At 34.9% G+C, this 13,072-nt stretch overlaps 1 non-coding gene across 1 annotated transcript; it reads left to right on the top strand.

Moving 5' to 3' along the window:
* Window positions 1–12,676: 12,676 nt before the first annotated feature.
* On the top strand, window positions 12,677–12,786 carry LOC129481395 (U6 spliceosomal RNA). Its single transcript, XR_008657401.1, has one exon. It is a non-coding gene; the product is annotated as a U6 spliceosomal RNA (small nuclear RNA).
* The last annotated feature ends 286 nt before the right edge of the window (window positions 12,787–13,072 follow it).

Raw genomic sequence — 13,072 nt, 5'->3', positions numbered from 1 at the left:
CTGCAGACTGAAAATGAATTGATAGCAGTTAGCAAGGAGAAAAATCAATGAAGTAGTAAAAGAAATAATTTTAATCATGGGCAAACGCATTTTCATTAAACAAAGTCGTTACATTATAATGAATCATCTTAATTTTTCTGCATAATCTTTTCAAATAATACTGAAGATTACATAAAAATCTAGGCCATATTCTTACAGTTTTAAAAAATGTAAATTCATTTCAAACTCACATCAAAAAACATTTATTTCTTTCTAATATTGTTTACATTTATCCTGTCTCCAACTTTTCTCCTTTTTCCTTTAGTTTACCGACACCCTTCTTTGTTTTTCTTATGGACTAATGCCGTAGTACTGATACCATTAAGACAATCTATGCTAATAGTTCCTTTGAGAATTTGTTTTGAATCTGCTATGCCTAGAGTTTTATAGACTTGCCAACGTCATAGCATGGATCAAGAGTTTATTCTTTTTTATTGCTGAGTAACCCATAATTGGATAAATGTATCACAATTTGTTTATTCTTTCACTTGTTGATAAAAACATATATGCTACCAACATATACATTGGTAATACACTAAAGCTATTTTGAAAATTCTAACATAAGTCATATTTATAGTTGGGAAATTCAACAAGCCCTGTGTCAATAACGGAGAGAAATACTAGGCAAAAAATCAGTAAGAATGTTGACGTGAACAATTCAAGATCTGAGTAAGACAAGATCTGAACCAGACAATTAACTGACAAAATCACATTCCACAGAACTACAGGAAAATTTTTTTATTATTTTTTGTTTAATTAAAAAGAACACGTAGATAATTCACCAAGAAAAACCACAACTTGGATCATAAAACATACTTCAACAAATAACAAATTAATAAAATGATACAGTGTAATCTCTGATAACAACAAAATCAAACTAAAAATTAATAACAGAAGACAACACAAAAATATTCTTAACCGTAAACTTACAGAATAAACGTATAAATAGCTTTTGTGTCCAAGAAGCCTTAAAATGATTTTAAAAAGATAGAACTGAATGAAAAAAGCACAACATATGAAATATAGGTGATTTGGCTAAAGAAGTTATTTGAGGGAAACTTCTACTATGATATGATTACATTGGCAAAAAGAAAAGGTCTCAAATAAAAGTGTAAGTGTTTGATCAAGAATTCAGAAAAGCAGATGCGAAATTACCTAAAAGATTAGGAAGGGTAGAAGTAATAAACTTAAGAGGAGAATTCAATGAAATTGAAAACAGAAAAACAATAGAGAAAAATCAATTAAGCACAGAGCTATTCTAAAAAAAAAGTCAAAGTCTGTAAGCCACTTGCAAAACTAGCAGAAAGAAAAAAAAGATATGACATCTCTATTATCAGGATTCAAAAAGCAGACATGACTACAGATCCTGCAGCCATTAAAACATATGTAAGGAAATATTATGAAGAACTTTATACTGAAAATTAGACAGTTTAGAAGAAATTAACCTCTTCCGTAAGGCAACACAAAGTACCCAATTCAAACAAAGTGAAATAGAGATATTGAATAATCCTACAACCATCAAATAACTGATTTCGTAATTTATCAAATTATCAAGGCTGATCAACTTTGTATTTTTTTGAATAGCATTTTGCTTCATTAATTGTGCTTTCTTTTACCTCATTTTGCATCTGTTTTTCTGGATTCTTGGTCAGAACTTTATATTTTTCTGCAAAAAAAAATCTCTTTGCCCAAATATTCAAGAAAAATTAATAGCAATTTTACACAATATCTTCCAAAATACAGGTGAGGAAATTACACATACAAATTCATTTTATAAGCACAATATTACACTTATATGAAAATCATGCAAAGATAATGCTAAAAAAAGAAAACTACAGAATAATATCTCACATAAACATAGACACAAATATCTTAACAAAATATTATCAAACACAGTTCAGCATTCTGTGAAACCAATTGTACACCATGAGCAAGTGTATACAAGGCTGCTTGAACATTTAATCAAATAACCTACCACATCAACAAGCTACAGAAGAAAATGCATATGACTATATGATGTGATGCATAAACATCTTTTGACGTAATGCAATATCAATTCATGATTGTTAAAAATCTAAAAAATAGAAGGGAACTTTCTCCCCTTGTTACAAGATGTTTACAAAATCTACAGTCACCATTATACTGATTGGCACTAAAATGAATGACTTTCCCCTAAAATCAGGAAAATATCAAGCACATGTGATCTGATCACTCTTACTCAACATAGTGCTGAAAGATCAACCATAAAAATCAATCACATTTCTATGTACTGACAGGGAACATATAGAAACCAAAATTAAAGATAAAATGTCATTTACAATGACTACGATAAAAAATAAATACTTATAGTATTAGTCCATTTTCACACTGCTATAAAGACATATGTAAGATTCAGTAATTTATAAGGAGAGAGGTTTAATTTCCCTTCTGCACTGACCTAGGAGGTTCTCCATGAGGACTCCTCCCCTGCAGCAGTCTTTCACCAGGACATCCACATGTTTCCATACATCTTCTGAAATCTAGGCAGAGGTTCCCAAACCTCAATTTTTGATTTCTGTGCACCTGCAGGTCCAATACCATGTGGAAACCACCAAGGCTTGGGGTTTGCACCCTCTGAAGCAATGGCCCAAGCTGTCTCTTGGCTCCTTTCAGCCATGACTATAGCTGAAGTGGCTGAGACACGGCACCAAGTCCCGAGGTTGCACAGAGCAGCAGGGGCCCTGGGCCAGGCCCATGAAACCGTTTTTTCTCCTAGGCCTCCTGACTTGTGGTGGGAAAGGCTGTCACCAAGGTCTCTGACATGGCCTGGAGACATTTTCCCCATTGCCTTGGTAACTCACATTCAGCTACTCATTATTTATGCAAATTTCTGCAGCAGGCTTGAATTTCTCCTAGAAAATTGTTTTTTCTTTCCAATTGTCAGGCTGCAAATTTTCCAAACATTTATGCTCTGCTTCCCTCTTAAACATCAGCTTCTCTTTCATACCATCTCTTTGTGAATGCATAAAGCTAAATGCTTCCAGAATAATACAGGTCATGTTTTAAATGCTTTGCTGCTTAGACATTTCTTCTGCCAGATACTCTAAATCATCTCTCTCATGTTCAATGTTCCACAAATCTCCAGGGAAGGAGCAAAATGCTGCCAGTCTCTGTGCTAAAGCATAGCATGAGTGACCTTTACTCCATTTCCCAATAAATTTCTCATCTCCATCTGAGACCACCTCAGCCTGGACTTTATAGTTCACATCACTATCAGCATTTTGGTCAAAACCATTTAACTAGCCCCTAGGAAGTTCTAAACATTCCCACATCTTCCTGTCTTCTTCTGAGTCCTCCAAACTGTTCCAATCTCTGCCTATTACCCAGTTCCAAAGTCACTTTCACATTTTCAAGTATCTTTATAGCAGTAAGAAACTCTCTGTGATATCATTTTACTGTATCTGTTCATTCTCTCATTGCTATAAAGGTACTATCAAAGACTGGGTAATTTATAAAGGAAAGAGGTTTAATTGACTAATAGTTCCACCTGCCTGGGGAGGCCTCATGAATCTCGCAATCATAGTGGAAGGGGAAGCAAGCACATCTCACTGGCAGCAGGCAAGAGAGAGCATGCAAAGGGGGAAGAGCCACTTATAAAACTCAGACCATGTGAGAATTCACTCACTATCACAAGAACAGCATTGGGGGAAACTGCCCCTGTGATCCAATTACCCCCTACTAGGTCCCTCTCCTGACAGATGGGGATTACAAATTTTGATGAGATTTGGTTAGCCACACAGAATGAAACCATGTCACTTACATACTTAACAGAACATGCACAGGCCCAGTATGCTAATAACAAAATGACAAAAGGAATCAAATAAGATATGAACAAATGGAGAGCCACTACATACATGAATAGTGGAGCTCAACATAGTAAATATATCAATTTTCCTAAGTTGATCTGCAGATTTAATAAAATTCCTACCAAAATATTACCAAGAATTTGTGTGGACTTAAGTCTACTCTAAAATTTATATAGAAACATATAGGGCTTAGAAAGCTAAATCAGTCATGACAATAAAAAATGGAGTGGAAGAAATAAATCTGCCAAATAATAAGGCTTACTATATAGCTTCAATAATCAGAACTATGTAATACTGGAAAAGAAATAGACAAATAGAACAACAAAACAAAATTGAAAAGGCTAGAAATTGATCCATACAACTACATTCCACTACTTTTTGAAAAAAATATAAATAAGGAATTTAATAGAGGAAGAGTAGTCTTTTCAGCTATAACAATTAGACATTCATAAACAAAAAATAAATAAAAATAAAAATAAAAAACTTTACCTAAATGTCATAACTTATGATAAAAAATTAGCTCAGAGTGAATAATAGAACTGAATGTAAACATAAAATTTTAACACACGTAAAAATAGAAAATCTTTGGAATCCAGTGTTATGCCAAATGTTCTTAGACTTGCTATCAAAAGGACAATAAAAATAATAAATTTCACTTTATGAAAAATGAAAATACCTTGATCTGTGAAAGTTTATGTGAAAAGGCTAAAAAGACAAGATTTACACTTGAAATAATATTTCCAACACATATTTTGGACAAAAGACAAGTATTGAAAATATATAAAGAACTCTCAAAACTGAATTTGGGAAAAAACAAACAAACATTCCAATCATAAAATGGACCAAAGATATGAACAAGCATTTCAGGGAAGAAGATATACAGATGGCAAGTTTTCCTTGGAAAGATGTTATCTGTCAGTACTCATTAGGAAATGCCAGTGAAAGACCACAATGAAAAACAATGTGTCTGATTATGTATTATTTTGTCTATTTCTCTGCTTATGTATGGTTATATATAATGAAAATGAATTACAGGAATGATACAAGAGATAGATAAGAGGAATTAGGATTATTTTGTTATTAAAAGGAGCTAGAAGAACTAGCACTAGCTAGGAGGTGTTATAGTGCTGTTTGGAAATAATTTGAATTTGTCATAAATGTATACTACAAACTATGGCATCCACTAACAATTTTTTAAGTAATAAAATGCTGATAAAGGAGAAAACATAGAATCATAATAATGCTCAATTAAAGCTACAAAAGGAAGAACAAGAGTGGGAGACACTACAGAAACAAAAAATCAGAGCAACAATTAGAAAATGTTACCCAATACGATACATATTAACCCCAACATATCCGTAATTTTTTTGAACATCAATGGTTGTGCACCAATTAAAAGACTGTCAAAGTGGATCACGAAAAAAGACCCAATCATATGTTGCCTGCAAGAAACATATTGATGAAAAGTAGCTATTTTAATGGCATGCCTGTTAAAATAATACATAGAAACCAACCAGGAGGCAGACGGGACCCCCCAGCCCATCCCAGCTGCTCTACCAGAACTTGGCCAGACTGCTTCTGTAAGTTGGTCCCTGATTGGTCCCTCCTCACTGGGTGGAACCTCTCAACCAGGGCATCCCCATCCCTACCAGTGTTTCCTGGCTGATAGAGATTTGAAAACTTCGTGGGACAGAGTTCCTAGAGGGAGGGGTGAGCTGCTATCTTTGCTGCTTGGGTGACTTAGCCCTTCCAGCCCCCATGCATTGGAGTGCCCAAGCAAACTGAAGGCAGAAGCAGTATCCCAGCACAGCACAGCTGCTCTATGAAAGTGTGGCCAGAATGCTTGCTTTTTTTGTTTTGTTTTGTTTTGTTTTTGTTTTTTGAGACAGAGTTTCACTCTGTTGCCCAGGCTGGAGTGCAGTGGCGCAATCTTGGCTCACTGCAAGCTCCACTTCCCGGGTTCCCGCCATTCTCCTGCCTCAGCCTCCCCAGTAGCTGGGACTACAGGCGCCCACCCCCACGCCTGGCTAATTTTTTTTTTTTTTTTGTATTTTTAGTGGAGATGAGGTTTCACCATGTTAGCCAAGATGGTCTCGATCTCCTGACCTCGTGATTTGCCTGCCTTGGCCTCCGAAAGTTCTGGGATTACAGGCGTGAGCCACCGCACCCGGCCCAGAATGCTTCTTTAAGTGGGTCCCCAATCCTGTTCCTTCTGAATGGGTGAGACCTCCTATCTGGAGTCTTCAGCCACCTCTTTCTTCCAGGTGCGTTCAGGTCGACAACAGATCTGTAACTGCCTGGGACAAAGCTCCCAGAGGAAAGAGGCAGGCTGCTATCTTTGCTGCTTTGCTGCCTTTACTGGTGATACCTCCAGGTGCTGGAAAATTCAAGGTGACTAGGAACTGGAGGGTCCCCCAAGAAAATCACGGCAGCCCTACAGAATAGTGTCCTGACTGTTAAAGAAAAAGAAAAAAAAGGTCAGCAACCTCAAGATTTAAGGTAGCTAAGCTCACAAAAATTAGAAAGGATCAGTGCAAGAATGCTGAAAACCCAAAAAGCCAGAGTGCCCTCTTTCCTCCAACTGACCCCATCACCTCTCCAGCAAGAATTCAGAACTGAGCTGAAGCTGACATGGCTGAAAAGACATAGAATTCAAAATACGTATACAAGAAAACTCCACTGAGCTAAAGGAGCATGTCGTAACCCAATGCAAGGAAACTAAAAATCAGGATAAAACATTGCAGGAACTGACAGACAAAATAGCCAGTGTAGAGAAGAATGTAACCAACCTGACAGAGCTGAAAAACACACTGAAATAATTTTATAATGCAATCACAAGTATTAACAGCAGAACAGACTAAATGGACGAAACAATCTCAGAGCCTGAAGACTGTATGAAATAAGACAGGCAGACAAGAATAGACAAGAAAGAATGAACCTGAATTAACAAAACTTATGACAAATATGGGATTGTGTAAAGAGACCAAATCCATGACCGATTGGAGTAACTGAAAAAGATGGGGATAATGGAACTAATTTGGGAAACATGTTTCACAATATCATCCATTGTAACTTCTCCAAACTAGACAGGCCAACATTCAAATTCAGAAAATGTAGAGAACCCTGGTAAGATACTCCACAAGAACATCATCCCCAAGACACATAATCATCAGATTCTACAAGGCAGACATGAAAAAAAAAATATTTTAAGAGCAGCTAAAGAGAAAGGCCAAATCATCTACAAAGGGAAGCCCACAGACTAACTGCAGACCTCCCAATGAATATCCTACAATCAAAAAGAGATAGGAAGGCAATATTCTACATTCTTAAAAAAAAAAGAAATTTCAACCCTGAATTTCATATCTGGCCAAATTAAGCTTCATATGCAAAGGAAAAATAAGATTATTTCCAGATAAGCAAATGCTGAGGGAACTCATTACCACCAGACCAACCTTATCAGAGCTCCAGAAGGAAGCACGAAATATGAAAAGAAAGGATTGTTACCAGCTACTACAAAAACACACTGAAGTACTGAGACCAATGACACTCTAAAGCAACCACATAAACAAGTCTGCACAATAACCAGCTAAAACAATGATGACAGGATCAAATCCACACATATCAATACTGACATTAAATGTAAATGGGCTAAATGGCCCAATGAAAAGACATAGAGTGGAAAACTAGATAAAGAACCAAGATGCATCAGTATGTGGTCCTCAAGAGACCCATCTCACATGCAATGGCACACAAAAGGCTCAAAATAAAAGGATGAAGGAAAATCTATCAAGCAAATTTAAACTACCAAAAAGCAGGGGTTAGAATCCTAGTTTCTGACAACACAGACGTTATCCCAGCAAAGATTAAAAAAAAAAAAAGGGCATTGCATAATGGTAAAGCATTCAATTCAACAAGAGCTAACCATCCTAAGCAGATACGCATGCAATACAGGAGCAACTAGATTTATAAAGCAGGTTCTTATAGACCTTTAACAATAATAGTGGAGTCTTTAATATCCCACTGACACTATTAGACAGATCATTGAGACAGAAAATTAACAAAGATATTCAGGACCTAAACTGAGCACTAGATCAAATGGAGCTGGTAGAAATCTGCAGAACTCTCAACCTCAAAACAACAGAATATACATTCTTTTCATTGTCATGTGACACTTACTCTAAAATCAATCACATAATCGAAAATAAAATACTACTAAATAAATGCAAAATAACTGAAATTATAACAGCTTCTTGAACCACAGCAAAATCAAATTAGATCTAAAGACTAAGAAATGCACTCAAAACCATACAATTACATGGAAATGGAATAACATGCTTCGGAATGACTTTTAGAAAAATAATGAAATTAAGGCAGAAATCGAGTTCCTTGAAACTAATGAGAACAAAAATACACTTGTGCCAGAATCTCTAGGACACAGCTAAGGCATTGTTGAGAGAGAAATTTATAGCACTAATTATTTGCCCACATCAAAAAGTTAGAAAGATCTCAAATATTTTTTCTTTTCTTTTTTTTGAGACAGAGTCTCACTCTGTCACCCAAGCTTGAGTGCAATGGCACGATCTCTGCTCCCCTCCACCTCCTGGGTTCAAATGATTCTCCTGCCTCAGCCTCCTGAGTAGCTGGGATTACAGGCATGCGCCACCACATCCAGCTAATTTTTGTATTTTTAGTAGAGACGGGTTTTCACCATGTTGGTCAGGCTGGTCTTGACCCCTGACCTCATGATCCGCCTGCCTCAGCCTCCCAAAGGGCTTGGATTACAGGAATGACAGAGGTTGCAGTGAGCTGAGATTGCCACTGCACTCCAGCCTGTGCGACGGGAGTGACACTCCATCTCAAAAAAAAAAAAAAAAAAAAAAAAAGAAAAAAAGAAAGAAAGATCTCAAGTTAACAATCTAACATTACAACTAAAAGAATTGGAGTTGGAGAACCAAGAGCAAACACATCCCAAAGGTATAAAAAGACAAGAAATAATCAAAATCAGAGCTGAACTGAAGGTGACAGACACACACACACACATACACACACAAAAAAACAAAACAACAACAACAACAAAAAACATTTAAAAGATCCATGGAACCAGCAGCTGTTTTTTTCTTTGTGGGGGTGGGGGGTCGGGGGAAGATAGACTGCTAGCTAGACTAACAAACAAGAGAAAGAGAGATTTAAATAAACACAATCAGAAACAATAAGGAGCATACTACCACTAACCCCACAGAAATACAACCATCAGAGAATATTATAAACACCTGTATGCATATAAACTAGAAAATCTAGAAGAAATAAATAAATCTCTGAACATATACAACCTCTCAATACTGAATCAGGAAAAAATTGAATCCTTGAACAAATTGATAATGAACTCTGAAATTGAGGCAGTAATAAATAGCCTACCAACCAAAATAAGTTCAGGACCAGATGGATTCACAGCTGAATTCTATTAGCTATACAAAAAAAAAAAAAAAGAATTTGTACTATTTCTACTGAAACTTTTCCAAAAATTAAAAAGGAGGGACCCTCCCTAACTCATTTTATGAGGCCAGCATCATCCTGATATCAAAACCTGGCAGAGACACAATAGGTTTAAAGAAACACACACACACACACACACACACACACAAGGCCAATATCTTTGATGAACATCGATGCAAAAATCCTGAAAGAAATACTAGCAAAACGTATCTAGCAGCACATCAAAAACCTAATTAACCATTATCAAGTAGGATTCATCCCTGGAATGCATGGTTGGTTCAACATACACAAATCAATAAATGCGATTCATCACTTAAACAGAACTAAACAAAAAACACACAGTTATCTCAATAGATGCAGAGAAGTCTTTTGATAAAATTCCATATCCTTCATGTTAAAAACTCTCAATAAACTAGGTATTGAAAGAACATACCTGAAAATAGTAAGAGCCATATATAAAAAAAACACAGCCAACATCATGCCAAAGGAGCAAAAGCTGGACACATTCCACTTAAAAAACAGCACAAGACAAGGATGCCACTAGACATCTAGATGTCCACATAGACAAGGATGTCCACATAGACAAGGATGCCACAAGACAACTAGATGTCCACATATTAAACACATGAACCCACATACAGACCTTACACCACTTAGAAAATTGACTCAAAATGGAGCACAGACTTAATGTAAACATAACATGTTAAAATTTCTTGAATATAATATAGGAAAAAATCTCCATGACTTTGGGTTTTATGATTTTTTGGATGTAACACCAAAGGCACAATCCATGAACACATTATTTAATAAGCTCAACTTGATTAAAATGAAAAGCTTTTTCTCCATGAAAGGCAATGTCAAAAGAATAAAAAGATAAGCCACTGACTGGTAGAAAATATTTTCAGAAGACCTATTCAATAAAGAACCTCTGTTTTCTGAATCCCTTTGTCTCCCCAAAATTTGTATGTTAAAAATCTTAACCCTCAAGGTGATGGTAGTAGGAGCTGGGACCCTTCAGGAGGTGATTAGGTCATGAAGATGAAGTTCTCCTAAATCAGGGTAATTCCCTTATAAAAGAGACACCAGAGAGCTCATTCATCCTTTCCACTACATGAGAACACACACTTACAGTGGTTAAAATAAGGACTAGGGAAAACACTGTATGCTGGCAAGAAGATAGAGAAACTGGAGTAATTATATAATGCAGTTAGGAGTATAAAATGGTTTAGGAAAATAGCCTGGCAGGTGTAAATCCTTTATGACTTTAGAAAAATTATTTTGAATTTTAAATATTATCTCAGTATTAATGGTTAATAGATCATTATTATGATTATGCCTCTACAGGCCTTCAAGACTGAACTTTTTTTTTTCTGAATTAGTTGCGTAAGATACAAAAGCAACTGGCAAATGCCCTGACTTGACTAACTGGTTATTTTGACAGTGCCCTCCAGCTTTTTATGCTTTTAGTTGATTTCCTTGGCAACATGGCATCATGACATATTTTCATCTCATGTGCCTTCCCTTTGGAAGGACATGTTGATCTGAGTATTTGTTTACTTCTTTTCATCAAATCCTAATAGTCCTCTTAGATTCAAATATCACTACATGACAGAGGAACCTGTGATATTTATTAAGTAAATGTATACGTTCTATGAATATATGTGACATGTTAGCACTCCTTAAATAAATAAGCCATATCTTAATTAGTATAAACATCTATTCAGAATTCAGTGAAGGAGAGTTGTAACTGATGGTGTTTTCAAGCCATGTACTACCATCCAATCGGGTGAGTTACATTAGATAACCCCTAAACTACATTATATACAAATATACATTTATATGTAACACACAGTCAACAGACCTTTTAGAAATTAGTGAAACAGATTATCAGAAATGATGGGAAAAATTGTCATTTCTTCAGAACAGAAAATATATTGTTATTATTTATATTTTCACAGACTGGTTTGCAAACTCTTAATGATTAGCCATAAAGATAAATTTTGTGGAAGAAGGCAAGGTTTATTGGACTTCATCTGTTATCTAGGCATGTATCAGATATTTATCCATAATTTTATACTATAGCAAACATTTCTTTATTATATGTTAATTTTACTTACTTCCGTTTTCAGATCAGGACTCTATTTGTTGGCTGGATAAAATTACTTCAAAAACAATATTGTTTATAAACTTTTGGTCCTATATAAAAGTAGTTATACAAAAAAAATTTCAATCATGTTATAACTATGATCTATCTATTCAGAGCCTTTAAAGCATATTTTTTCATTATAACTACCCATAGTAATTGAAATATTTCTTTATTGCAAAAGAATCAGAAAAACCATTCCTGTAAAAATTACTTAAGTACTGCTATCTTAGTCAAAATAGCATATATAATTATTATATTATGTATTTACGTAATTATAATTCATTCTGTGGCAGCCCCTAAAATCTATCTCTGCCCAAGAATACAGGCAGTGAAGAATTTCTGTCCTTTGTGCCTCTAAGAGTAATAAAACTTCTTTATTATAAGCCATCTTGAAACATATACTTTGTCTAATTGAAAAACCTTAGTTCCTTAGTTTAGCTAATGAAAATGTTCTCATTAATTATCAAGAGAAACTATGTAAGCATGTTCATAAACAGAATAACAGCATTGATTCAGTGTTATATTAATAGCATGTAACAAGGTGCGTAACCAGCAATGTAAATTATGTGGTATGTAATAATTTTATACGTTATAAAATGGTGTTAAACAGAGCGTACTAACATTTCTTCCCAATGATTAATTTGACAAGCGTGTCACAATTGCCCTGTCATCTGCTCACCTACTGTTCATGACAGGTCTCTGACACCAACTCATAATTGCTTGGGAAAAATTAGCATTTGGCCTTTAGCAGCCAAACTCAACTAGACTTATAAATGAAAGTTACTGCTCCAGAGTTGATATTTTTTCAAGGTTAGATAAACAAAATGTAATAAAATTAGTTTGTAAGTAGAATGCGTAAGTGCATACCTGCATTGGAACGAAAACTCATAAAACAGATATATGTCAAGCATGCCTCCAGAGTTATAAAAAATACAGAGTTTGTTGGTTTATTTATAATATATCCACTATGGAAATAATTTCATATGGTTATCTTTGTAATTTTCCATTTACAAATTACAAATCCAATTACCACTTTAAAACTTCACCTCCCATTGGAAACATTGTATACTTTTCTTTAATGATATAGTCCTATAATGCTAATTTTTACTTATAATTCTAAGTTGTGAATTTTTTCTTTTATAAAAATGGATTTGTACTCACTTTGGCAGCACATATGCTAAAATTGGAATGGTACAGAGAAGATTAGCATGGTGTCTGTGCAAGGATGCCTCCTCGCAAATTCATGAAATGTTCAATATTTTCAAGAAAATGGCCATACTGCTCGAAGAAATTTATAGATTCGATGCTATTCTTCTTCATTATTTTTATCTTTTTTTCTTTATTCAACTTTCTGTGAACTCAACTGTTTAAAATTTGATGCTTTAAATTATGGTCTACTGGTCATTCTTCAACTATGTGTCAATTATCCTCTAGTTTCCACTTCAGATGCAACCTGTAATTTTTATATGAAATATTCTTATCAATAATTGTAAGGTTCTAAATATTTTCAAACTTTATCATGCTTTTTCTATTTTAGTTATATAATTTC

Source organism: Symphalangus syndactylus, chromosome 4 (assembly GCF_028878055.3).
Source record: "Symphalangus syndactylus isolate Jambi chromosome 4, NHGRI_mSymSyn1-v2.1_pri, whole genome shotgun sequence".
Taxonomy (NCBI): Eukaryota; Metazoa; Chordata; class Mammalia; order Primates; family Hylobatidae; genus Symphalangus; species Symphalangus syndactylus.
This window is presented reverse-complemented; position numbering and strand designations above follow the sequence as displayed.